Source organism: Anser brachyrhynchus (genome assembly GCF_964034855.1).
Source record: "Anser brachyrhynchus genome assembly, chromosome: 7".
In the NCBI taxonomy this organism is placed as follows: domain Eukaryota; kingdom Metazoa; phylum Chordata; class Aves; order Anseriformes; family Anatidae; genus Anser; species Anser brachyrhynchus.
This window is the reverse complement of record NC_137701.1, coordinates 23,098,168-23,125,048: the sequence shown is the minus strand read 5'-3', so window position 1 is coordinate 23,125,048 and position 26,881 is coordinate 23,098,168. Positions and strand designations below refer to the sequence as shown.

The 26,881-nt window shown below is 37.7% G+C and overlaps 1 protein-coding gene across 19 annotated transcripts in view; it reads right to left on the bottom strand.

Moving 5' to 3' along the window:
- Positions 1-26,881, bottom strand: part of FIGN (fidgetin, microtubule severing factor) — a 387,924-nt gene that overhangs the window by 331,295 nt on the left and 29,748 nt on the right. For 9 of the 19 annotated variants that reach the window (XM_080601236.1, XM_080601249.1, XM_080601251.1 and 6 more), the window contains one exon: positions 15,079-15,233. The gene's annotated coding sequence lies outside the window, so the exon portion shown is untranslated. The remainder of the gene's footprint in view (positions 1-15,078; positions 15,234-26,881) is intronic. The other 10 variants (XM_080601247.1, XM_080601246.1, XM_080601248.1 and 7 more) reach the window with 2 other exon arrangements.

The following is a 26,881-nucleotide window of genomic DNA, read 5'->3' as shown; positions in this document are numbered from 1 at the left end:
TTGTGGTTCAGATGTTTAAAAGAGGGATATGATTATAGGCTGATAGAAGCGGAAAAAAGCATACGTGTGTGAGCTCAATTAGTAAAGTACACAGAGAACAGTAAATAGAGTCAACATCCAAAAGACATGAAGACAAAATTTGGCCCTCTTTATCAAACTTTGCATTCCTCTCCCCAGTGTGTTCCAAACACTCATAGCTAGGAGACCGGTCTGTATTTACTAGCTGTATATACCTCTTAGCTATTTTTAAGTCACCTTATCATTTCAGTTCTGAAAACAGTTATACACGTTAAATAACTGGGGCTCTTTTATTGCCAACCTCATGGCGATGATCATACTCTGCCCTGGGTGAACCAGAGGTTCAGTAATATTCATGGATATCTAGCAGGTCATTCATGTGACAAGGCAAAAATTTACTCTTTCTTTGGGCTGTACATTCAAAGATGGGCAGTGAGATGGTGAAATTAGTCAGACCTGGCACATTTGGTTATTTGGCTATAAACCAGTGCATGTGCACTTACACTAAAATAATGTCTTATTTTTATTCAGAGAAGGAGGGGCTGAGGGAGACTTTGCAGCCCTGGGGATCCTGACAGTCCTTTTGCAAAACTGCTCAAGCCCTACTTCTGCAGAAAACCCAGAGAACGGTGCTGCATGCCCTAAAGGTCACAGTACTAGGTACTGGTGATCAAAGCTGGGAGGCAAGCTCCAGGAACTTCAGCATTGCAGCGCAGATGCCCCGGTAGAAGCTCGCAAGCATGCCAGGCACCCAACGTGCTGCTTATTGCGGGTTTGAATGGTTCCAGAATTCTCAAACTGAATGAATTTGGAAGAAAATAGATGCGCAGTGTAAAACACTTGATTCATTTTTATTTCTGATTCAAAATAAGAATATATTTCCTTCTTCTAAAATCTGTCAAATACAGTAATTCTAATATGATGTAGATTATTTGCAATCAGTGACAAATTTTAAAGCCAGCCACCTGTCTCCAGTTTGTGTCAATATGTCTGAAGAAATGCTCTCAATTGCCTTTGGTATTCAAAGAGTTAGAAAGAGAAGTTCACAAGTAAGATATTGTTCCTGTCTTTCCCTTCACTACCCAGACTGCTTTCTGATCTTCCTTTTGTCCTCAATCCGTTCCTTATCCCTTTCACCTCTCTTTCTCACTCTCACTCCGTCCCCTTGATCCATCAGACACAGCCAAGCTATCTGACACCTATGCCTTAAAGTAATTTTGGACAGAAGCAAAATGCCCTAGAATCCTTAGTAATCCTCCTCAGATCCATGTACTGAGCCCCGGTTTGGCTCTTTTATAGCCACAAACAGTCTTTCAGCTAGCTAGCCTGGAAACCAAAAGCCGTCTCAGTAACACAGGAAGGACAACAAGGACTGAAAGAAAATGAGCCTGCTCGGGAGGAAAATAATCTTTTTCAGTGTTAACATTAATATACGCTAGAAAGAATGAATCGATCAATAAATAAAAGTTAAGGAACTCACTAGCTGTAGGAGGTAAATGGCTAGACAGTGGGTTCATGGATCAGGATCTGTCCTTTCCTCATAGCTGTGCACACTGCGCGTTACTGGCACAAGACAATGGTTTCTAAACACCAGTGGTTTTGTGAATTATTGAAACAACAACAGCGTTCTGTAAGCCCGCAGAAAAATGTCTTTCACCCCTTGTCATTCCCTATTGAGTCAAAGCGTAGTTTTTGACATACCAGAGTGGGATTTTTCTTTGTCCTTTTCCAGTACAACTAAATCGAAAGCCATATGGAATTCAGAGAGGTAAATAAAAAATAAAACACACACACAAAAAAATCAATAGATGACTGCCAAAACCCTGTGGATAGTACTAAAGTCAGAGTTAAATTACCTTTCATGACTAAGCAAGAATCTACAAAAACTGAAGGGTCTGCTTGTACCACACTTAGACACAGAGGGACTCTGCCCCAGGCTCGGGGTGTTGCAGCACTCATGCCTTGAGCACAAAAAGCAGGTTCCAGTGACAGGCTGAGGGTCCTACAGCTATTTCATCTCTAGGAAGAAGAAATATTCAACAAACATACTTCTGTTTGTGGGAACTTAGAAGATCCTTCATTTTGCAGTCCAATAAGACTTTTTTTTATTATTATTATATATTTTTTAAACTCTCCACTTCCTCGTTTCTTCGCAAACAAAACCTTTGTGGCAAAACAAAATCTTTTGATACATACAGGGAACATAACATTTGATGAACAGAAGTGAAGATTTATCCATCAAGCTATGATTATTTGTACTCACAATATGGCGATAGAAAATCCCCATGGAAGAACACGTGGATTTTTTTGGAGGGAGTGAGGAAGGAGAAAAAAGACGGAAGAAAAGGAAATTGAGGAACCAGAAGCTGCCGTTTCCTACTTAAGCCCATCAGACTTCAGCAAACAACAGAAGAGTAATTAAAATCACATTTCCCAAAATGTACAGTACTTTCAGTGGGGCTATGGGCCTGGCAGAAAAGAAAAACAGTTTCTCCAGCTTACTATTTCACCACTTCCCTGGAAATACTGGGTTGTTAAGGTACCTGAAAACGTCCAGAAGGGGGCAACAAAGCTGGTAAAAATGCTGGAGGGCACATCCTGTGAGGAGAGGCTGAGGACACTTCGGTCTTTCATTGTGGAGAAGAGGAGGCTGAGAGGCAGCCTCGCTGGTCTGCATCTCCCTGGGGAGGGAAGCGTAGAGGGAGGCACTGGTCTCTGCTCCCTGGTCACTGATGGCAGGACATGTGCAGACGGTACAGAGCTGCACCAGGGGAGGCTCATACTGGACATGAGCAAAAATTTCTTCACTGTGAGGGTGGTGAAATACTGAAACAGGCTTCCTGGAGAGGTGGTTGATGCCCCATTCCTGTTAGTGTTCGAGAGGCATTTGGATAATGTCCTCAAGAACATGCTTTAACTTTTAGCTCTGAAGTGGTCAGGCACTTGGACTTCCTAGAACAGCTCAGGTTGGAAGGGCCCTTGAAGAACACTCAGTTCCAATCCCCTGTGATGGGCAGGGATGCCACCCACTAGATCAAGTTGCCCAGGGCCTCATCCAACCTGGCCTTGAGCACTTCCAGGGATGAGGCATCCACAGATTCTTTGGGCAACCTGTTCCAGGGCCTCACCACCCTCTGAGTGAAGAACTTCCTCCTAAATTGGTGATCTTTGAAGGTCTCTTCCAAGTGAATTATTCTATTCTAGTTTCATTGGACACCTTGCATTTCCAAAATTCAGTTCGGCAGCTGTGTACCTGCACCCCTCACAGGCTGTCTCAAGGTATGGGGTAATTCTTCCTCCTCACTGCCTTGTCATCCCCCTAAGCTCCAGGGAGAATGGGTGTCTAAAGAGTTGCACCAGACCTGTTCTGGTGTGATGGGGAGGAGAAACTGATCTCAGGTCATAGCAAATGTAGTCAGGTGAACTAATTCCTGACACATCTATCTGCTGACAACGTTGGATTACATTTTTGCAAGATAAAAACAAAAGCTCACCCATTTGTTGTAATTTAAGAGATCATCCATTTCTAAACCTACTAATTTGTTTTTCTCTGTAACAAAAAAAGTTTTTTTTTCTCATTTTTTTCCCCCTTCACTGTAGGAAGTGGAACATCCCTGTTTCTAAGGTCTACAACAGAGACATGGGCAGCCCCTCTCCTTTCCCCAAAGAAGCAATTTACAACAGTGAGAGGACCTAAGTCAGGGGATCAAACACACGAGAAGTTTAAAAGCAGGTTTTGGCTGTAGCAGTGATGCAACATAATGGGGCCAAGAACAACTTAATGCCACACAAATCCATTTTTCTGGTAGGGCCATAAGGCTGTGAGACAGCCTGACAGCTGATTCCACCTCCCTGGGATGTCAGTAGGCAATGCTCTTTAGAAAAGCACAGCCCAGACTTAAGAAGCTTTACTCACTCTTACTTCCTTGTGATGAGTTGCAGTATGTGCCACATCAAGAGGCGAGGACTTTCAGCATTGCCATGTCTCGTGCTCCTAAACAGTAAGCTTTTGCAATAGACTGCTTTTAATGAAAGTCCTGCTTCTAAACTGAGCAACTCCATTTTTACTTAGGAAAAAAGGGAAAAGGAAAAAGACCAGGTAGTATGGGCTTGGCAATTAAAGAAAAACAGACTACCAGAAAATAATTATTACAAAAGTCATGAGATTAGACAAGCTCATGATTTTGGAGAGAACTGAATTTTGACTGCTTCAGTCTGGCAATAACAGTTATTTAAGAACCTATTGTTAGGTAAGGCAGTGGGAAGCATAATTAGCACTAGATCTTTTTCTGTTCTTATCTGTATCTTCCTGCAAAATTCAGGCAAAAAGTTTAGGAAGAAAAGTGTATATAAAGTTCTCTTTTGCTTTATTTTGTAACAGCCATTTTCAGGCATGAGCTTGACCTTGGTTTTTTGGATAGCTGTCTTCAAAACACATTTGCTTAGTCTGCTTTACTTGTTTAGCCTGCTAAGTCATTAGCTTATTTCTCCAGTACTACAGTAACAAGGTAAAATTTTTAGTCACAACCACTCTAGACAGTTGCCAATATAGATGGCGTGTAAGTGCCTCATTTCCAAGGGTCAGTGCTGTGCAGCAGGCCAAAAATCATGTATCCCTGTTTCAGCTCTTTCCTACTATTCAGTCACTCAAGACACATGGACAAAGACATGAAAATATCAATAGTCTTGTGTGTGTACTAATACTCTCTGTTCTCTTAAAAAGGCATTTTGCCCTAAATACTTTGTCCATAACAGCAGCAAATCCACTACAAAGCAACAACAAAATCTATATATGTAATCTACATTTCATCTGATTGTATTGGTACACCAGCATCCAACTATTAGCAATAACTGAGTTTGTTAGTTTCTCTTCCTTTATCTTAATTTAAAAAAAATAAAAAAGAATATACTAAATATACTAAATATACTAAAAGAATATACTAAATTTTCTATTTTCACATTTTCATTTTGTAGCTACACTTTCTTTTGAAAATTGTCATCCTTCAGATCATTTTCTTCTTCAAAAATGCATGAAATTTAACAAGCTTTTAATTCATTAACAACTGCAATTTGACAGATACACCACATACAATATAGATATACACAACTGCCAATCCACATAACAATCTGTTATTAATATTGAACCATTATTTAATGCTATTAAGTATATGAAGTACTCTAAATAAGCATTTTATTTTAAGTGTATTTAAGATGGCTGGACTTCATTTAGTAAAACAACCATCTGTCTTCCATGGCATGAGTAGCTATGAAAAACAATTGTTCAGGATTTCAGCGGCCTTGCCCAGTGCACAAGTCAGGCTGATTTTTGCTGAATCAGGGTCTTAGTTCTAAATGATACCGATTTTTCTTTTCACACTTCAGATTTCCTCTCTTTAAAAAAGGAAAAAAAAAAAAAAAAACAAGCTCAGTTTGTTTACCTGTTCAGAAACTCTGAACTAGTAATGGAATTTCAGCCACTGAATAAAACAGGGATTAAATCAATTTTTATTAGGAATTTTTAGTAGAGTTACTTTAAGAATCATTATTAGTTCACTGTCTTAAAAATAAAATGGAAATGTATAATTTCCATGACAAAGAATAATATAACACCTATTTCTTAGGTAGTACCATATTTATATTTACTTCCATATGCTAGAAAATATTTACAGCATCATCCGTATTGCTGATTTTCCCTGATAACAGAAAATTATCGGAGAAAGGTAAGATAAAAATTCATTTATATCACTTTTCATACTGCAGAAAAGTATATCAGAATAATCACGTCAGACAGCTAAGAACTTCTATAATGAAAAATGTCATTTTGAAATATTCTGGGCCAAAGAAACTGAAAAGGTATGGCAATTTTAAGTGGCCTTTATAAATCCTAAAATAGTGTTGGTATTTGTATTTCCCAGTTTATATAATTAAACCTTTTTATCATGCAAAAATATTTTGCAAAAGGAAGTGCTTACAAAAATAATGATTATATTTTAGAAACAGTTAACTTTACTCAGTATGTTTTATTACTTAAGCAATATACTGCCACTGATGTAAAATATTACACTCTTGGTCCTTTTTAGTTGACACTCCTCTGACATTAGAAATCTAGCTTACATGCTAACCTCACTGGAGATACAGGTATCTCCTCATGTGAGCTGTATGTACACTTGCATGTATAAACTGCATTCCAACTACATCTAAACGTAAATACGTTTGTATTCTCGCCTTTTGTCCTTTCCATCCTCGTTTTCCTCGGTAGTCCAAACAATCAAGAATTGCACGTTTCATCTGTTGCCTGTGCCTCAGTAATTATGATGGAGCTGTAAAGGAAATGATACACTGCGCGGATGATTAAATCAGCCTAAACATTCTCCTCTCATGATTCATTGTGGCATGAATGAAGACACCATATTCTTAGCCTTATATCTGTCCTGCTAATTTTCCTTAGCTTCATTATATTTTTTTTGCCTGGTATCTTTGACCCTTCTTTTGCTTCCCCCCATCATCTGTCTCTCTCTTTTTTCTTCTAATTAGGACACTTCTTTTTTTTTCTGTCCTTCTTACTCCAGGTATACTTCTGTCCCTGCTCTCACCTCTTTTCCACATTATCTCTTTCTAAGCACAATACCAATGCCACATTTATTTTTTTCCTTTCTGATTTGTGAAAGTCTTTCCTCTGTCCCTGCCCAGGCTTCCTACCCCCTGCCTAAGCTTCTCCTTTCTCCTCTATTATGAGGTATGGTCTCTCTTATATTTCTAGCTCTAAAGTTCACTGAGCTTTTGGGAAGAGAAAACTACAGCTGTGGTGAAACAACATAGGTTTGTCTAAAATTACTGCTGGCAATTCGATTCAGTTATCATCTTTGTTCTAAAGTAATAGTATAATCACCCTAATTACGGGAAGTGTAAAACAAAATTAAATATAAGAAAATAATAATAAAAAAAAAAAAGCCAAGACTAATCTGTTGGGGGAAATACAGAAATCCTTTTGCCAGGAGTTTCACAGACTGCCTAGGCTGCAAGGTTGGTTTTTAGAGGATTATAACAGTAAAACTCAACAGGAATTGCCAGACTTAAGTGGCGAGATTGAAGCATCTCTACTGGCAACAAAACTGCACTAACAAAATCCAGGTGAAGAACTACTTCTTGAGGTATATATTTGTATGGTTATAACCCTCGTGTGTAATATACAGAGGACTCTCTACACCTATTCAGTTCAACACTTGTGCTGCCTAATGTTTCAAATCACGGAGAGTTTTGTTATATTATTTTGTTTGCAGTACTACCTAAAGGGTAGAAAGACTGAGGAAAGCAATGATCAGTTGACAGTCATTTGCAGAGAAGAACTTAGATAAAAGCATACCTAGAAAGAGTGCCGTAATAGTATATTCAGTCTCATGCTTGTCTCTCTTGTAATATGCTGCATTAAGGCTGTTATAACATTATCAATACTTAAATTCATTTGTAAACCAAAACTACACACCTGTACAACCTTCCTTACAAAACACTCTCTTTTTCAAGACAACTCCTGAAAATAGATGTAGGCACTTCTATAAATCTTTCCTGATTCAGATCCTACATTTTAATTTTCATGTAGCTTTCTCATTTATATTTTATAAAGACATTCCTATTTCTTCTCCCACTTTTAGAATATTCGCTCCAATCTACACTGTTCAGCAGGAACACAGATTGCTACAGTACTATGAACTGCCTTATATCTTGCAACAAAACAAAAGGATGGGGAGATTCTTCTGGAAAGTTAAAAAAACATAGATTAATATTGGATTAATCATTTTAAACATTGCCTTTAGCTTACTTTTTGTCTCAGAAAAGAAGTTCAAAATAATCTGTAAAGAAAGTGTTTTGATGGATTAATAGCCTCACAATTTCATATCTTTTTCTTCTTGACTAAAACCATATGACTAGGCAATATTTCCCAAGCTATGTATTCATATATCCAAACAGAAGTGGCTGGTTCTCAGAACTACTAAACACCTAAGGAGATCTTAATGACCACATGGAATACTCTGAAAAGAGGCCATTAGTCAGTAAGGTACAAAAGGGTTGTTTGGGCATCTAATTTTAGGCATCTAGTATAAGAAATGTGGAGGTGCAGAACTTTAGGGAGAGTTTATAGGGAACAAATATCTGTGTATAAATGTATTAACGGCAGTCCAGAAATGATTACTGCCAATGTAAGGTCTGCCATTGCTCACATTCAGTAGAAACATATTTGAAAGCAATTCAAAAGAGCTAATCTGAGAGATGTGAAGTATGAAGAATTTAGACTTTATTAAAAACAACAACAAAAAGAACAACAACAAAAAACACCACCAGCATAAACCATCACAGGGCTAATGGAAGAACAAGATATAACAGACAAATTCTGGAAAGACTTTCTAAAGACTAAGAAGCAAATATATGGTATCTGCTTCTGAATGCTATTCGCTGGATAAAATTTTGTATTCACCCATTAATTAGAATTAAAATTTGAAATCTTACATTGCAGTAGTCTAGTTGAGGCAATTATGCCATCACTTCAGGAAAACTGTTAGCATAAACTCTTATATATATATATAAAATTAATAAGTGTTCTATCCTCTGCCCCTCTATATTTTACAGTCACTTGAAGATGGTGCTATGATAAGACGGAGAAAAAAAAAAAAGAGCATTAGCACTAGCCTTTCAGCAAAACTACTTTATCCTGAATTTCTGCAGAAATTACACTATGCTGGTGATATTTAATTGTAACATAAAAATTAAACACCATTTACTTGATATAAAATTGTGATAGTATGTAAATTAAGTAAGTTTCAATTCATGTCTTCTTACTCACATCTGTTGGCAGTTTAAATAGTTTTAGTGTCATTAATTGTTATAAAAGTGCAAGATTTGCTGTATGCTTGCCACTTAGGACCAAAGGCACAAAAGTCTAATTGAACTAAGTAATTAGTAATTTGTCATTTCCTATTGTCAGCAATTACTTTCCATTAGAAATCCTCACTGAAAATTCTAATTTGAAGTGAGGTTTGCATTTTATTGCTGTCCATCCAAATTAGTTTAAAATTGACAGCTACATTTTCATTTAAAAATTTAAAGATATTAAATATGCTTGAAGACAGAGACATATTCTACCCCTTGTGTAGTTGTGATAATGTATCTGCACTCAAAAGAATGACAAGTAAAACCCAAAATATTTCTTTTTCTCAATTACAAAATATGTACTAACATTACATAGTAGGCCACATCACACTCCTGCTCATGCATGTAGCCCCCCTAATTGGCAATTTAAATGGCTGATACAAACTATGACACACAAAATTACATAAGGATTCCCTGGATTTCTTGTTCACTTTTATTCAGGGAATCAGCAACATGTATTGAAAGTATAGGTGCAATGGAATGGGAACTGTATATTTTCATACCCTGTCATAGAGGTTTTACTTTTGGTTTTACAGCAAGAGTAATTTTTCTTTTGTTATTTTTCAGACTTGTTAAAGCAATCAGCACTGACCAGTTGCAAATGCTCGGTATGCAGCAGAAGGCAGCACTTGGGAGGGCAGGAGTGCTGCAGATTCGTCAGATATGCACAGGGACGATTAGCCGCAAGGAGGTAGTGATTTACAATTAAGATGTGTTGAACTGATACATATCATTGTTTCAGGGCTCACAACATGGAACAGCCAAGCAAGTAGCAACTTGGAGCATGGTGAGATGCTTCTGCTCCCCAGTCTCATCTGGTCCTGAAACTCAGGAAGATCTAGATGTCCCAAAGGGCTAAGTGGTCCAAATTTACTCAGATGTCAGAAAAGAAAGAATAATAAAGGTATAAATCTACCTCTGACCGACAGCTCTTTTGAAAGCAAGTTAAAATTGCTACTTGAAAACCCTAAAATAAGATCATGCTTACTGCTGTTTGACAAACTTTTTAACAGAAGTTCATATTAAATATGTTCAAGGGACCAGCTGGATGTCAGTTGCTATCCACTTGTAAGCAAGCCTCTTATAAAAACACAAGATAAAAGGTGTGTGATATAGGTTTCATCAAAATAAAATTAGGAGAGAGAATCTGATGTATAAAGAGTCGGCCAAGTGTATTGTGATATTTTAATGTATTAATCTACAGAATTAGAGATCTATTAAGACCAGAAGACAACAGAATAGCACAATTATACATATAATAATGGAACAGTTAGAGGTAGTATCAAGCACACTTACACTTCAACTGCAGTTCTATGGTATATTGGCATCTTTCTTTTTTTCTTAATTTGTGTGATATGATAATTAATCTTTAAATCTAGCAATGGTGATGAATTTCTCTTAGTTATTCTACATTCATATTTCCTGAAAGCATACACCTTTCACTGAAACTCTCTCAGATACTTTTAACATACAAATCACAGAGATCACTAGCACCCTATATTAAGGGGACATTAATTAATGTTAATTTAGAACTTAATTTGTACCAAAAAAAAGCATACTGTATCCCCATGCTTACAAAACGCTCATCACAATTTAACACTATGAAAAAGAAAAAAAAAACACTACTGATTCACCACTAATAAATAACAGATACTGTCCACAATACTTTCATACCTGGAGTACTGCGGAATCTCTCAAGTAGAGAATATCATAAGCCTCTTTCCTTAAACTGATTTAAGCACCACATTCACTTGGAATAAATTTATACCCTCTTCGGGAAAAAAAAAAAAAAAAGAGGGTACAAAAGAAAACAGAAGGGGAGGAAAAGGTCAACTGGACTTTCCACATACGTCTACTGGACTGGCAGCAAGCTCACCCCCACCCCCCTGCCCTACCACCTTCTAATGCAGTCATTTTTACTTTGCAGTGTATTGGTAGGAGCTGATTATAATTAGGTGTTTGATATGTAGTAAAGGAAAATATGATCTCCAGATGTGTAGACTGCTTCCTAATTATGCATTTCTTAATTCCATGGGGTGTTCATAGCTAAGGTTTGGATGTATCTTTCAGAATAATAAAGACAGTAGGTGTATTACAAACCGTTATTCTGCCATTTCTGCAGCTATGTTTAATTGCCAATAAGGCACTGAACAAAACAGAGAATTAAATTAAAAGTTCAATAAACACTGATCAATATTCTTGTAAATACCAAGTCTATAAAATGATCTTCTCTTTAAATGTAGTTATACTACAGGTACTGTGTAGATGATCCACATTTGAATTTCATGCATTGCTTGAAAGCCTAGTTAAGTTTGTTCCCGGTAAAAACGTTTTGAATCTAGGAATGCTGTCAGAAAAGATTATAAACCTGTCTTTATTCTTAAACTGTTGCTGTCTTCTGATTTCGCATTAGCTCACGATCAGCTGAATAAAGAAGTCATCTTCTGCCTAACATGTAAATAAATCATCAGCTTCAGTTACTTTACCGCTAGCTGTTTGTCATTCAGGAAAATAATGGTTAATCAATGACTAATCAATGAAGATGTGTAACGTATTAGTTTGCAGTCCTTCATCATCCTATTTTCCTCAATTGCCTGGGGGTTTGTGTTCAGTACTTACAGAATCGATTACGATTGTGAGTGATCATTCAGCTCATGTTGAGAGCTGTCAGCTGTGCTTTCTGCTAGGAGTTTTTACCCTCCTGTTTAATATGAGATGCTAATATTTAGCTGCATCTGACAAGCTAGATACCGTAGCAGAAAATTTTATAAGAAGTGCTTAAGTAACTAATTGCAACACTACATGTCACTTGATGAAACTAAACTTTTCCTGACTTCACAATAATCATAAGCATTACTGGCTTGCTGTGGAAAATTAAAGGAAAATAGCTGTCTGCTTGAGTCTGATCATGCCTGCAGGGAAGGTCTAAGAAAGGCAACTGACAATGATGCCTTTGTGCATAACTGCAGGGGGAAAACAGATAATTCTTCAATTTTCATATAAACTGACATTCTTCACCATATGACATTCATGTGTGAGCTCAATTTCTTACCAGAGCCACTAGAAAAGTTGGACCCACAGACTTTTGATGCAAAACAATGTAAATGAGTAACAAAGGTTTTTATAACAAAAGTAATGTTTCACTGCTTGACAAGACTGTTTTCTTTGAAGCAGATTTAAGCTTGTCACCAACATAAGGAGAAAAGATTGGCTGTTGTTCCCACACACACGCCAAATATATTACCACCAATGTATAGGTTTATTCACTCTAATTATTGTTTTCATACTTCTCTCAGAAAATGCATGTCAGTAGTAGTCATAGGGTGTGATGGTGGAAACTAATAATTGTTAATGTATTTCATTAAATATTTAGAACTGAGCAGTATTGATTAAAACAGCGATGTGTAAGCGCACATTTCTTGTAGTTTTAGCTCCAACAGCTCCCTCTTGTGATTGAAGCGGCAAAGCTCCCTTGCCTGAATCGAGCTACAGTCGTGTCATGCTAAACTTACTGGTACTCTCCGCAGCCAATGTTAAGAGGGAAACAGGGAGAAAAGTTGCCTTTCCAGAAAACCACGCTAATATATCTTTATAACATAGAACATTCTCGTGTAGTTCAATAATCTATGTTAATATAGAAAATTGTTCTAGAAAAGTATTTTTTAGAGATTCATTTTAATATTCACTTCTTACAAAGAGCCATTTCTCCATCAATTTAGAGAATTTAACTCAGTTAAGAATTATCTGATTATTTTAGGGTTCTCATTGGTTGCCTTATTTGGAGCGGATGTGATAGACAGGAAAGGTAGTAATAGATTTCAGGAAACAAACATTTTCCTATCAAAGAGACTAAGAACTGCACTAATACCCACAGTACTGAAAATAATCAGCATCTGCTTTACTGATGCATTTTTACAAAAACAGTTGAAATAAATCCCTTAATTCAAAACACTAAGTATCCCACGTAAAACTGCTACCAAGTAATATTATTACCTTTCTACAGAGAAGAATATTTCCAGTATTAAATTGTATTTCTTTTTTTTTTTTTTTAATCCATCATCTGTATTGGAAATCAAATGACCTTTTGCAACAGATAGATACTCAGAAGTTTTTGTTTACAGAGAGATTGATATAAACTTCTTGTTTGCAAAAGGATAAGAGAAACTACCTGTGTATTTGGTATTACTGCATACAGCAAAACCAAAACTGATTAGTACTTAGTTACCAGCCAAGTAATAGACAAAAACACAAGGCCTAAAACTGGCAGTGATCTCCCTACAATCAAATAAGAAATAAGTACTGCAAAGGAGCAAAACTTCACGTAGCTATATAATCATATTACCCACCACAGCTGTAAAAGCATCAAGACCATCATCTTTATACTTAGCCTTCATTTTGGAAAAGTCCAGTGTTTTAATCTGTTTAGGATTGTTTGGCTAAACTGTCCCCAAGGATATGAATGAAATTCCTACCAATAGCTTGGTTATTTTCTCCTTCCCTTTCCCCTCCCCCCTGACCTTCCTGTAATACACAGAAATATTTAGACAATGGTCAATTCATCTTCAAAACATCATGAACACCAACCCCAGCTCCCAGCCCTTCAAAATGACAACACAAGTGATTCCTCTGAAATCACAAAGTAAAGGAAACAAAACTTTAAATCACATATGAGATTTTTAGTAGAAACTCTATTGTTTCTCATTTCTTAACTTCGTGCCAAGTACTCAAAGCACACAAATAGGCAAAACAGATCCATTCCCTCTTAGTTGTCATTAAGGATCCACAGAATATCCATATTTTGCTGGACCAGTCAAGACAGAAACAAAAAAAGGTGTCTGCTTATATCAAGTTCAAATTTTGAATTACCTTGCTTTGTCAGATGACTTTTTTTTCCTTTTGGTCTTAAAGCTTCCAGCAATAGTAACACAATTAAGTATAACAGCCAGAGTACGATTACGATGTATGACAAAAATCTTCTCATTCGTATTTTGGCTTGTAAAAGTATATTCTGACATGTCATGAAGGTGCATTTTCTAACATACTTTACTTGGGTGAAATTGTTAATCTTTGTATTTAAAACAAAACATTTACACCCAAATATCTAAGCAATCATATTGCATAAGAATGACAAAATCCCTAATATTATCAAGGCAATTGATAAGTCTTAGAAAACATGATACGATTCCTGATGCAAAGAACATTCCTGCCTGCCGCCTCCCCCCCCCCCCCCCCCTTTTTTAAGATATAATCATCAAAACAATGACAAATGAAAGACTCAGAAAAGGTTATGACTTGACAAAGTAACATTTTTAAAACTTGGACACCAATCAAATTGATATAACTATCAGTGATGCAACACTTTCTGACACTAAAGTCTTTACCACTGTCTAAAATATATAGAATAGCCTATTGTGATTGCTTAATGTCAACTTCTGTTCATAAGCTCTTTCATAAAAGTGAAACAGGGAAAAATGATTTAAAGCAGTTCAATTTGTCTATTTACCTTAATCTTTAACTATTCCCATATGTCTTAGCTACATGATGTATGACTCGCCATAAACCAATTTTTCAAAGATATACAAGACAGAAAAAAAAGTCAGGCTCCTAACCTTTTATGCACTGAACTTCCATAGACAGCTGGCAAAACAAAACACTTCTAGGCTTCAGAAAAAGCTGAAAGGTTATTTTGCTCTCTTTCTTTTAGGAAACATTTCCAACTGCTAAATAGGATACAGTTGAAATCTCATGGAAAAAGACTCGAAGGAGAAAAGTCTTTGTTAACATTTGAATCAAACCAATAAATTGATGGTTGCTATTTTAATAAAAACAATTGGACTTCCACTTGGAAAACTAACAGTAGATTTTTGCTCTCTTTTCTGAAAACCATCCTGCAATACCATACAAATCCTGCCATAAAAATTGCTTGTGGTATAATCTCGCTTTATGGTCATATGTATAACTCTAGACACTTAGCTGAATGACTGTTTTGCTAAGTATTTAGTAGTAACACCCTCTTTAATATGCATCAATCTGAAGCACAGGGTAATGCAACATACTATTTTGCTTTACTTCAACAAGAAATTCACTGGCAATTTAGAAAATAAGAACAATGCTATAAAAGAAACATGTCTGACTTACCTAGAACATTTGGTAGACTGGAGGAAGTCAGAGACTCATTAGTCAGCAGAAAATTTTTGTTTTCTCGAACAACTCACACGCAGCCTTGGATCCATTTGGGCACTGGGAACAAGCAGGATACCAGGCAGCATTATTCAGAACCTTATTGCTGCCTACTTTAAAAAACAAACACAGAATAAAAATATGCATAGATAGAAATTGTTTTAGTTTTCTGTTACCAGCTAGAAAACATTTTTAATTCTGTGTACTCCAGTAAATAAATGAAAAAGTATAATGTAATTTTCAATTTATTTTTTAAATTGCATTCAGACACGTATTTAAATATTTTGAATTCAAGCAAACTTCTGTATTACTAATGGACAGAATTGTGAACTTCATAGTTTAAGACACCTCCTCATATCAAAATGAGTTAAAAGCTTTTCAGTAAATCTAGCAACAGACATATTGCTGGTAATTTGGCATCACTGTGCATTTCAAAAACATTTGGTATTGGAGACAGACGTGGTAGAGATATCTCACAATGGGAGAATAAATGTTCTAAAAGTGTATTTTCAGAAACCTATCATAAGACCTGCTTGTAGTAAAATAAAACAATACGATGCATGCACAGAAAGAAAGAAAAAAAAAAAAACTCAAACTTACCATTTTAGAAAAAGAGAGAGTTTTAATCCAGAATATATATGTTTATATATATTTTGAACGATAGAATTAAAATGGCTGGTTTTTAAACTTCAAATAAGCTTGAGAAACTGACTGCAGATCATGTATACAATGTAGGGTCAATGCTGTATTGAATTTCTAGACCATTTTCAGACTACCTTCTGGCAATGGAAGCATTTTGACCACTGACACTCCCTATGGGTATATCTGACTATCCTGGTACAATGCACCATTCCCCATTATTGAATCTACAACAAACTGCTGTAGGTTATTCATTGATTGAGTGTTTAAGTGTATTCTTTGGGAGCAAATGGAGAACAAAATCTGTAAACAATCACACACAAAATCAGCAGAATTCTTCGCTCTGAGATGGTTTTCAGTTTCAGCACTTAATTATCTGTATTCTTTGATAATAACTCTGTCACTTTAAATAAAGATGCACAGGAATTTTTCTTTTTCTTTTAAAAGATGCACCAAGCTACAGCATGGAGCTGCACATTTTATCTCAGCAAAAATTAAGACATCACTGGCCAATATGACTACATAGGGACATAAGGTTTAAGCACATCTGCCATACTTTATGCTAACATCTTTATCTAGATCAATTACAATATGCACTATCACTGTTAAATAACCAATATAGATGCAGACTGCAGCTCTATAATATTCCTAATGGAGGTTAGAACAGATATTAAGAGCTACATTTTCATAAGCTTAAGCAGTAATTGTGTGTGCTTGTACGCCTGTGCATATCTTCAATCAAGCTGTATTTTGATATCAAAGGAAAACGTTCCCTTATTCGCTTTAACCAGTGCAAAAACCTCATATATATAGCTTTCAGTTCATTTGTACTGCTTGTCTGCCACTATGTATTTATAGCTATTACCTGAATGAGTGCTTCATGCAGTACTAGGGAACTAAAACAAAGACAGTTGAAGTTTACTTGATCATAATTTCCACCCTTGATTTAACAAAAAAATTAAAGAGGCCATCTGAAAATACAAATGACATGATTTTAGCTGATATGATTTCAGCTTGAGAAAACCGTATTTGTATATGTCACTGTAGTGACAAAGTATAATAGAAAGCTTACATTTCTTATCATTAAGTGCTTAAGACTATGATTACCGTAAATCCACAATGCAGTTCCTCGCATGCTCACTGCAAATGATACTACCACATTACTTTCTCTATCAAAATAGCACCCAAATGCCAGGGAGGCAGAAGCTCTCATCATGTGCAGTCCTTTCTAGACACGTAGCAGAGAATTGACTGCGCTCCAAAGAGCTCAAAAGTGAACAGTCTGGAGCAAAATACACAACAATGGTACGATGTTGAAAATAATTTTTTGCTCTATGAACTGAACTTCAGGCTACGTTATAATTCTGTTACACTAAGGTATTGCAGAAGGAGAACCTGCATGGTCTGCACAGAAGGACTTTTCAACATAAGCTGAACATAGACCAGGTTAGAAAACAAAGTGACTGATCTGTCTACAAGCCACCTAGGTAAGCATATTCACAGATGAGAAAATATTAGAATTTAGCAGGACCTCACAGGTATCATAATCCAGGCATTTTAGCTGCCCGTGCGTTGCAGGTCAACAGTCCCCTGCGTCTTCTGATGCCCAGACACACATGGCTGCGATCAGACTGCAGGTTGGATCAGGGTTTTCAGCAAGGTTCCCTTGGAAATGTCCACTCAGAGGAAAACTTGCTTTCACAGTCAATCCAGAAGGACCTCAGTTTAGATGATTGGGGAGCAAGACTGCAAGTTGCACCACAGAGACATCTGCAGTGCAACACAGACACTCCCAGTAGGCGCTTCTGAGTGGATGCTCAAGTGCATTATTAAATTGTGGTAGGGTATCAATTTCCTCTTTTCCTCTGCTGTCTGAGGAGGTTCAAATCCATACCTCCAACTTCCCCAGGGAGAAATTCAGCCATCTGCCAGTAATCCTGGCCTACCATTTTCCCTTCCACTAATGTGGAACCACTCACAGAGGAAAAAAAAAATAATATATATATATAGCTCAAGGGGACTGGGGAGATTTATGTTCAGTGTTCAGAAATCCAAAAATACCAGCCTCTAGATGCTTGCCTAATTCCTTAGATGTCCAAAGATGTGTCCAGGAATGGAGTTCTGTTGCATTAGGGACTTCTGCAGGATTCCTGAGCATTTTGTCTTGTTTCCAGCTGCAACTTCTATGGTGAAGTCTTCCCGTAGTACTACTTCTGGCTACACACAGATCTCTCAAATACCATAGGCTGTTTGAAACAGCACAAAAGTATCTATATTTTGACACAGCCTACACTTAAACCAGTAAGTCCATAAGGTTCCCAAGGCATCTCAAATACCAGCAGCAGTCTAACTGTATTAGCTTTCTTGTGATGCAGTGATTAGCACAGACACGACATAATGACAATACGGTTTCATTTTTTTTAGCCTGTAGTTCAGGTACCTCATCATTACAGTCTCTCAGCCATGAAGACTTACTTGTCCTGCTTCTAATGGTGTCCAGAAACATCTTATTTATGAACACTTAACGGCTCTAATCATGCAGCCCATTGTGAAGCTGTTTTTATGAACTAAATTCCATGTATTCTGTATGAAAGAGTTAATGGGTGAAATACCTAAATAGTCACTGGATCAGAAAGCAGAGTACAGATTTCCCATTCCTAGAAGAGTGCTCCTGACATGAGTCCTGCTTGCTCCCTCCAGGCCAAGACATCTTTCCTGTAAAGGAGGAGAGCAGCCCAGATATACTATGGGATAGTGAGGTCTCTCACTGGGGAAGGAGATACACATTTGAACTTGATACAGGTTTGGGTCCCTATCAGTCTGCTCAATGCTCCTTCTGCTGAACCCTCCATACCAGTGGACAAAAATTCCTTTCAGAAAAGCAATAACCTCTCTTTTGTAAAGAAACAGTTCAAGGATCAAACACCAAGAAATAACTTAGGGTTATAAATGCCACATAGAGGTTCAGGCATTGAAAACTTAATGCAGTGTTTCAGATAGTGCTTATATTCATGGTTTCCTATTGACTAATTTAGATGGTTGCCTAATAGGTGTCTTTGCATAAAACAGACAGGTAGATCTCAAGGTTAATGTTATCAGTAAATATCAGTCAGAGAAGCCTAAGCAGAGGTTTCATGTTGCAAATGAGGCATCTAAACATCAGGTTTTGCTACACCCAATTTCATAACAGCTGTACTGTGACTCCTAAGAGCATGTACACCTCCAAGCCCAAACACAACTGTGTAGACTATACAGAGGATTTGGAAGCACCTTAAACCTCACCTCGAATCTCCTGTGGATGACTAACTTCATGTTAATTCTGTTATGTCAAAGGGCTTCCTTTAGGAAGCTTTGGAAATGAGAGGTTATGTCATGGGAATTTTCAAAATACTTCAAAGCAAGCCAATAACAAAAACAGACACAGCAACAAGAAAAGCAGTTGGTTTTGTTTGTTTGTTACAATCAATAAAGTTCTATGGCACTTGTACTATGCTTACCCAACCTTACTAGATGAGCTTACAAGGAAAAGCTAATATAAGCAGTATTTAAAGAAAAACAACAAAACCCACAACCACCACATTCTAGAGTTTTCTTGTATTTTAGCTGGTAGGCAAAAAAGAGAAATGAATTTCTCCCTCTGCATACTAAATAAGTGCAATACAAAGACATAGTTTCCTTCAAAAAGCTTTTCCTTTGGGACAGTTTTCTCTGCACATACCCATCTTTAAATTATATTAACATTGAAAAACTAGGGCATTGAGCACCTTTCTACACAAAAATCTATTATGCTGTGTTTCTCATCCTAAGACATCATGACCGCATGTAATCACCTTGTCACTGTTCCAACTTAAGCATAACCAGAAGTTGTGTTGTAAACTATGAAAAGCGGGGCTTACTCATTTGGCAGCAGACATTTCGCTCCCCAAGTCAAATTTGTTGATAGAAATTGGCTCTGCAGCAGCATTCATTTTAAAGTTGGTTTGTTATAAACATAGGGATCGTGTTATGTACAAAAACATCAAAAAGGACACATGATAACAGAATGCTGAGCCTGTTTGGGCGACCAGTTTGAAATCCAACAGGGATGCAGTGCTTGCCACAGAGACTGCTGGGAAGAACTCAGAGGTCAGGAAATGACAAGGCTTAAGGTTGCACACACTACATTAGCTCTGTTTCCTGATGCATGTGTTACAACACAGTCTCGAAACATCCAACAGCATTTTTAAGTCATAATACATACTTTCTATAGGTAAACAGGTGACATCCTATGCTATGCATTCCACATAGAGACAGACTTTTGGAGCATCCACAACGTACACATACAATAGGGAATACTAATCTAAAGTACAACAACAAAAGTGCAAACAGTTGTTTTTATGATATCATTCTGCTAAATGCCCTGCCCTTACCTTTTTTGTTCCACATAAGGGAGCTCTCCCTGACAGATGAAAAGAAATTTGTACCACAGTTGCTACTTAAATCCATAAGCTTGCCATAAGGGAGAAAAGCTCTCCTATCTTTAGGGTGCACCACTGCCACTGCTGAAGTTACATTGCTAAGATTATTGTGGACTTTACCAAGCACGTGCTAGTGGGCAATGTGTTTAGGAACTGTGGTGTAAAGGAAAAACAGGTTAAGATTGCTTTTTACAAATAGTCAATCAAGAGGGAGAACAATTATTCTTCTGTTTTTCTTTTTCTGAGACAAGAAGAATGTGTCACACACAGAAAACTGTCTAAAGCTTGCTTAGGCAGGAGACCGGCCTGGCTCCCTAGTAATGGGAAGTTATCATCCTTCCACCACCACAACCTGTCTTTCTCATTAAGGAAAGCTTCCTCAGTTCTGAGTATGATGTCTCTGAATCTTAGTAGTTCAGTAAACTTTCATCTGTAGCAAGAAAGGCCACAGGAACAAGCTTTTGAATAATGTTGCATTATTGCTTCTTCTATGAGATTATGATGAGAGAGATTATAAACAGATATAATTCTCTGCTTGCAAAACCGGTAAATCCTTGTGTCTGGGAGACAAGACCTGAGAATTAAGTAAAGTAAGAATAACTCACAGTCCTACACAATAAATCTAAAAGCAAAAAAAAACTCAGAAACAGCCTTTTGAAAGGATTGAACTTTTTCAAAATCTGAGGTGATGCCACCCCACTCCCAGTAAGAACACTTTCCTTCCCCAGGAGCCATTTGAAGAGAAAGAAGTTATGTTTTTTAATTTTATTACTTGCAATTAGTAGATTTTCTGGGTACAAGATATTTTCTTAATAACATCTCTTAAGACTCTTTTCTATGTTAAAGATTTGTTGGTCTTGCAGCTTGACAGATTCGAATGGCCCAAAATAGAAACGTTACAAGCATATATCTTATAAGTGTTATACGATACTAAAGGAGAAAAGTAATTTTTGAAGCCAGAGCATGAAAACCAAATGCAATAACATGACTTCTATACAAGCTACACTTTCTTTTCATAGAGTATAAGTGAGGCGAGAGCATTTTTTTACATTACAGATCAGAAAATAACTGTTGATCTAGAACACCTGGAAAAAATTAGTTATTGACACATCAGTTTAGAAAAGGCTTAATATAGAAGGACAAGGAAAGGGTTGCATGTTTAACATTAGCATAATGGAGTGACACTTATTGCAAATTTAATTACCTAATATGCATATTTTAAAATTGTCTGAAAACATCCACTGATGACTTATTGTGGTTACTGAAAAATTAGCAGCTCCAACTGCTAAGGATGCTAAAGGCTGGCAGAGGCAATGCCTGCTGCTCCTAGAACAGAGAAACTGGAGGGAACACAGGCACATTTTGGGTAACTGAAGTATGAGTATTACTATGGTGTCTGGTGCAGATTCTGGGTAAATAGTCAGTTCTGACAGGGGACAAAGCTTGGGAATAGGATTTTGTAGACCCTGAAGAACTTTTCCTTCCTTCTCCTAATAATTCTACAACTTCCAAGTGTGTGTGTGTGTGGGGGGGGGGGGGGGGGGTCAAGTACATTTAACATTGTGGGAAATCCAGTCAAGAAATATAAGGCCACCTCCTAACTGTAGCTCTCCAAACTGTCCCTGCATCCCTGCATTATCCTAAGAGAAACTGGACAAAATAAACAGAGTTTGACCCTGCATTACCCTAAGAGAAACTAGATAAAACAAACAGACTGCCTGTAGCCACCTGAACATGAGGTGAGCAGGGATGCCCAAGACTGATAAAATGTACAACACCTGGAAGCCCTGGAGCAGAGAGACTAATCCATGGATGCAAGCCTGAGAAAAGGGCAAGGAAAAGCCTCCCAGACCAAACTGCAATCTTCTCCCATGAATGAGAACTGTATAAATTTTACCCCCTTACTTGTGATGAGAAATGGCTCTTCTGTTGATGACAGCACAACTGCTTTGTTGTCACAGAGATACCTGCCATATGGGCATCACCAGCCACCAAAGTAATTTGGGAAGGCCAAAGAGCAACATAAAACTCAGCAAGAGCTGTTTTAGTCTCCCCTCAAAATACATTGTACTTCTGCACTGATGTCAGCTTAAAATATATATATATATATTTGACTGTTTGGCTCAAATACTGTTTCCAGACATCTGGCAACACAATTCAGAAATTAGGAAGTCTGCATTGTGAAGCTATTACTCCATTTAAGTAGTTGCAAAGATCTCACTAGGACTGTTTAAATGAAAGAGTAATTGCCTTCAGAATAATTCATTCTTTCCTTTTGTTTTCCACCACCTAAATCTCTGAATGCCAAGGCATAAGAAGATGCCCACAGTCATACAACAGGTGTGTCTCACCCTCTGGTCTGTTGACTATGATACACATTATCCACATTAGGATTACAGAAACAAACAAGGATTGCATGGTAGTCTTGCCTTAGTTTTTTCCAACTGTAGCACAGATGAATAAGGTAACCTTCTCTGTAACACAGAGCAGAAATGGAGAAATCTCATTTAAGCATTTCCCTTAAATTCAGGAAATTAAACTGGAGTCCTTCCTACCCCACCACCATCCTGCAAAAGGGAGCCCAGAAGAGAAGAATTGCAAATTTACAAAGCAGACTAAAAGGGTGTTTGATTTCTTCTGGATCTGAGCTAGACATTATCACTTAGAAGGAAAAAAAGAAAAATGTGTATGAGTGATCTGCTGCACAGCAAGACTTTGGTTGTGGTTACTTACAACCTGCTCCCTGACAGCTACTCATCCATTCTCTGCTCAGCGAGTCTCAGAGCAGAAGGAAACACTGTCCTGTGCTTGCTGTTAAAATTATACTCCCTTTAACAAACGACTGGACATCAAGCATCCAGGCCTCTTAAAATGTACACGAGTCACTTGGCTTCTTCAAATGCTCTTTACAGTACACTGGGTTTCTGGTCAACAGAAGATTGTTTTTCTTCATACAAGCACAACTGCAAAAGGAGCATTTGTTTGAAATTGATCTCCCCAGTGCAAGTTTTAATGTGTTGTTAAACTCAGCCATTTAAACCAGAACCAGCAAAATAAAACTCTGATGACTCTTAAAGAATTTAAGATTAATGCAGGAGGAAATTACCTTGCCTAGTCATGCCTACTTTTATTAGTACCCTGCAGTTGTGTTTCATTTTGGATGTGGCAAAAGTATGATTTGAAAGTCAAGAAGGCAACCTCTTGCATTTTGTATTTAATTATTGTACACAGTACAATGCTAAAGCTGCATTTCCAGAGATTGTGGTCACGTGTTTTGCAAGTTTTACTTTAACAAAACTGCAGTCATGGAAGTGAGAAGTTATATCTTCCCATGACCATGCTGAAAAGTAGCAGGTGTCTTTTTAAATAGGTATGTCCAATAATCATAATACCAACACTGCACAATTCAACAGATTTGGTGTGGTTTGTTGTTGTTCTGGTTTTAGGTGGGATCATTTTTTTATTTTTTTATTTTTAATGGTGAAATAGATGCAGTCTTCAAACATTTCACTAGGTTCCACTGTTTCCCTGGATGGGGTACAAACTTTGAGATTATTCCTAGTGTATTACTTTCAAATTTTATTGTACTGTGTGGTTTTAAGGAGAGAGCTAGTTTCAGCTTATGGTGAGGTTGGTTTTATTTATAAGGCTGCAGCGTACAGGGAATTCATTAGCAAAGCGGGAAAACAAACTAGACCAACCGGGTTAGAGAAGTTCTGAAACATTTATCAAGTTCTTCAGATGAACTGTATTCCCCTTGGCATGTCCTAGAACTCCACGTGGACTCTCCCCAACTCTCTGCTCCGGAGAGCTACACAGCTACACTCTTGTGCAAATATTTCATGGCCTAATCACCAGCCTCACAGCTCAAAAATATTCAATATAGGAATTTTAAATTAAGATTAAGCTTCCTGTTGTTTAGGTAGGCCCGTCTATAAATGCAAAACTGAAGCGAATGAAGCAACATTATCCCTTCCCTTACACTTCATCCTTTCCTCACTCACAACCAGGCCTCCAGTAAGTGCCTAATCAAAATATATACCTACACTCAACCATAACAGGGTGGTGGAAGGACATTCAGTGGTGAGAAACACTGAAGAACAACAATTGCTATTTCAGTGAATTCAACAGCCAAGCGAGAATGACATTTTACGCTTTACGATTACATTCAATGGTTGTTCACGTGACCAAGAACTGGAAGAAACATACCAAGTAGCAATATTGTAAGTTAAAAAATATTTCAAAATAGTCTTTTATTCCCTTTCCAACCACCAAAATGAGAAGGAAGAGAAAGAAAAGAAACATGAGCCAAATAGCAAAAAATGTTCTGAGGTGTGAAGTGTGAAGTACTTTCATCATGAAAGAAGCTATTACAAACTGATATTCAAACTTCAGCTATAAATTACCCAGAACTCCTTGAAGCTATTTGTGTGCATGCAAGTGTTCAGCACAAGGGGGTGCACAGGTCACCAGAGAGCCAAGGAAATTACGACTGGCAAGTCTGCGCTGAGACCTGCCTGGACCCAAGCACACGGAAGGGCTTCATAACACTCAGCAGCACCAGGCAGTATTTTTGGAAAGAAAACGAAGAGCAGCTTCTCCATCTGAAAACAGCAAATAGATTTATGTATTTACTTATTTTTAGGAAGGCAGGAGGTAATTACTGAAGTTGGAATTTGGCCAGGTCATTGGTGTTAACATTCCTCCTCTTGCAAAAAGAGGTAACCAGGACCTTGAATTTGCAACTTGTCTGAAAGACCTGAAGTGTGTTAGACAAACACCTACCAGAAGTGTAATTCTAGTTAAATTTAATGTCAAGAATGACTTAAACCTAACATGATCTGATCCCTGAACACCTGAACTCAATGAGAAGTTCGTTAGGATACCGAAAGGAATAGACTTTTGATACTTGTTTCTGTTTTACTTAGATGTCCCAGAAATGTTATGTGCCTTCACTGCAGATTGGACCTTTGAATAAAGGAAGCAAGAATATTACAAATTTATTAAATCTGGAATCTCGGAGAGGGATGGAGGCCAGGAAGAAAATAACAGAGGGAGGTAGAGGAAAGAAGTGAGAAGAACACACAATAGCTTAAGCATATACTATGAGGGCAGAAGAGGAAGACAGTTTAAATTACAATCAGTACTATCTTTTTATATTCAGAGCCATTCAACTTGGGGGTAGAAGGAGGGAGAAGCTATGGAATTTTAAGTGCTTTATTTAACAAATCACAAGAATGTGTAAGTGAGCCTGACACATCGTTGCACTGAGCCCAAAAAGGCCACTACCGTTGTTTAGACCAGCAACTAACATTCAGACTTCAGCAGGGTGTATGTCACACCAGAACTGCCTGAAAACATTGCAGGTGTGAAGCAGTTTGCCACCACAAGCAACTCCCCTCTTTTTCATGCTGAAGATGACAACAGTCATCAGTTCTAGGTCACTCCATGACCACCATTGCCTCTTGTTCACACCAAGATAGAAGAGTCAAGAGGCAGCTGTCACGCAATAAAGCATTTGCTGTCCCAGACTCTGGCAACAGTAATGACAAGAAAGCTTTCTGCTCCACAAATCCCTTTGGAATCAGCCCTTCCCCTCCTTGTAAATAAGAGTTAGCACTGTCCATCTTCTTAGTTGCACAGAAAGAAACCAGAGCTCTTGCTTCTGAAGATGAGATAGAAATGGAGGTAAGCAGGTGCCCTGTGAAAAAGTAATTAATACACTTTCTGAGGAAATGATGAGGAATAGATTCAGATGTCCTGGATGATGGTGAAGAACAAAGAAACCTACATCCCCAACAATGGTTTTCACCTCAGGACCTCAAGACCAGCCATTCTCTCAATCTTTACATTTACTCAATCTTGTCCTACCATAGCCAAAATTTATTTGTGGTATACGCAGAATTCAAGTATCCTCATGTCAGCTGAGCATCTAGTAGGATTAATGCTCAGCAAGACCTTTAAGTTCAAACAATTAAATGCATGTGCAACTTCAGCTTTGTTGTGGAATTTGAATGTAATGTGACTGAGTCCATCCACCATCCATTCATGCAAAATTTCCGATTTCCCTTTGTTGTGTTCTCCACTGACATGTTTATCCTTTTTTTTTTTTTTCCCCCCACAGAAAGAGAAATTGGAGCAAGGCAGACAGGTGCTTTCTCCTTCTACACCAGGCCAGAACAGGAATAAACAGAAAAGCAAAAGAAAACAGCTAGATACATAGGGAAGAAAAAATAATCATTATATGTCACCAAAATTCACAGGCCGGGGGACTGTCTGCAGATGACAGCAACAAGGTGAATAATTCGGTTGGCAGACTCCATCCTAGGGTGCAGGAGAAGGGTGGAGCAGAGGACAGCCCAGGTGGACAGTACCTGCATTGCACTGTGAGGGAAAGGCTGCGCACTTGCACAAGCCCTTCCTGCATCTCACCAATTTTAAATACCAAGAGTAACTTTAAACAAGACTTAAGCCCAACAGGTTGATCCTCTGCAACCTCCATCTCTCCTCTTCCCCTCCAGAGGCCAGCCTGTGTACCGAATCAGATATTAGCAGTGGAACAGATCTAGCTGATTTAGCAACCTGCCAACACAGGACACCGCAGGACCCTCAGGAGTGCTTTCAGCACCTTGGTTTTAGTTGTTCCATGTTGTGGAGTCCACAGC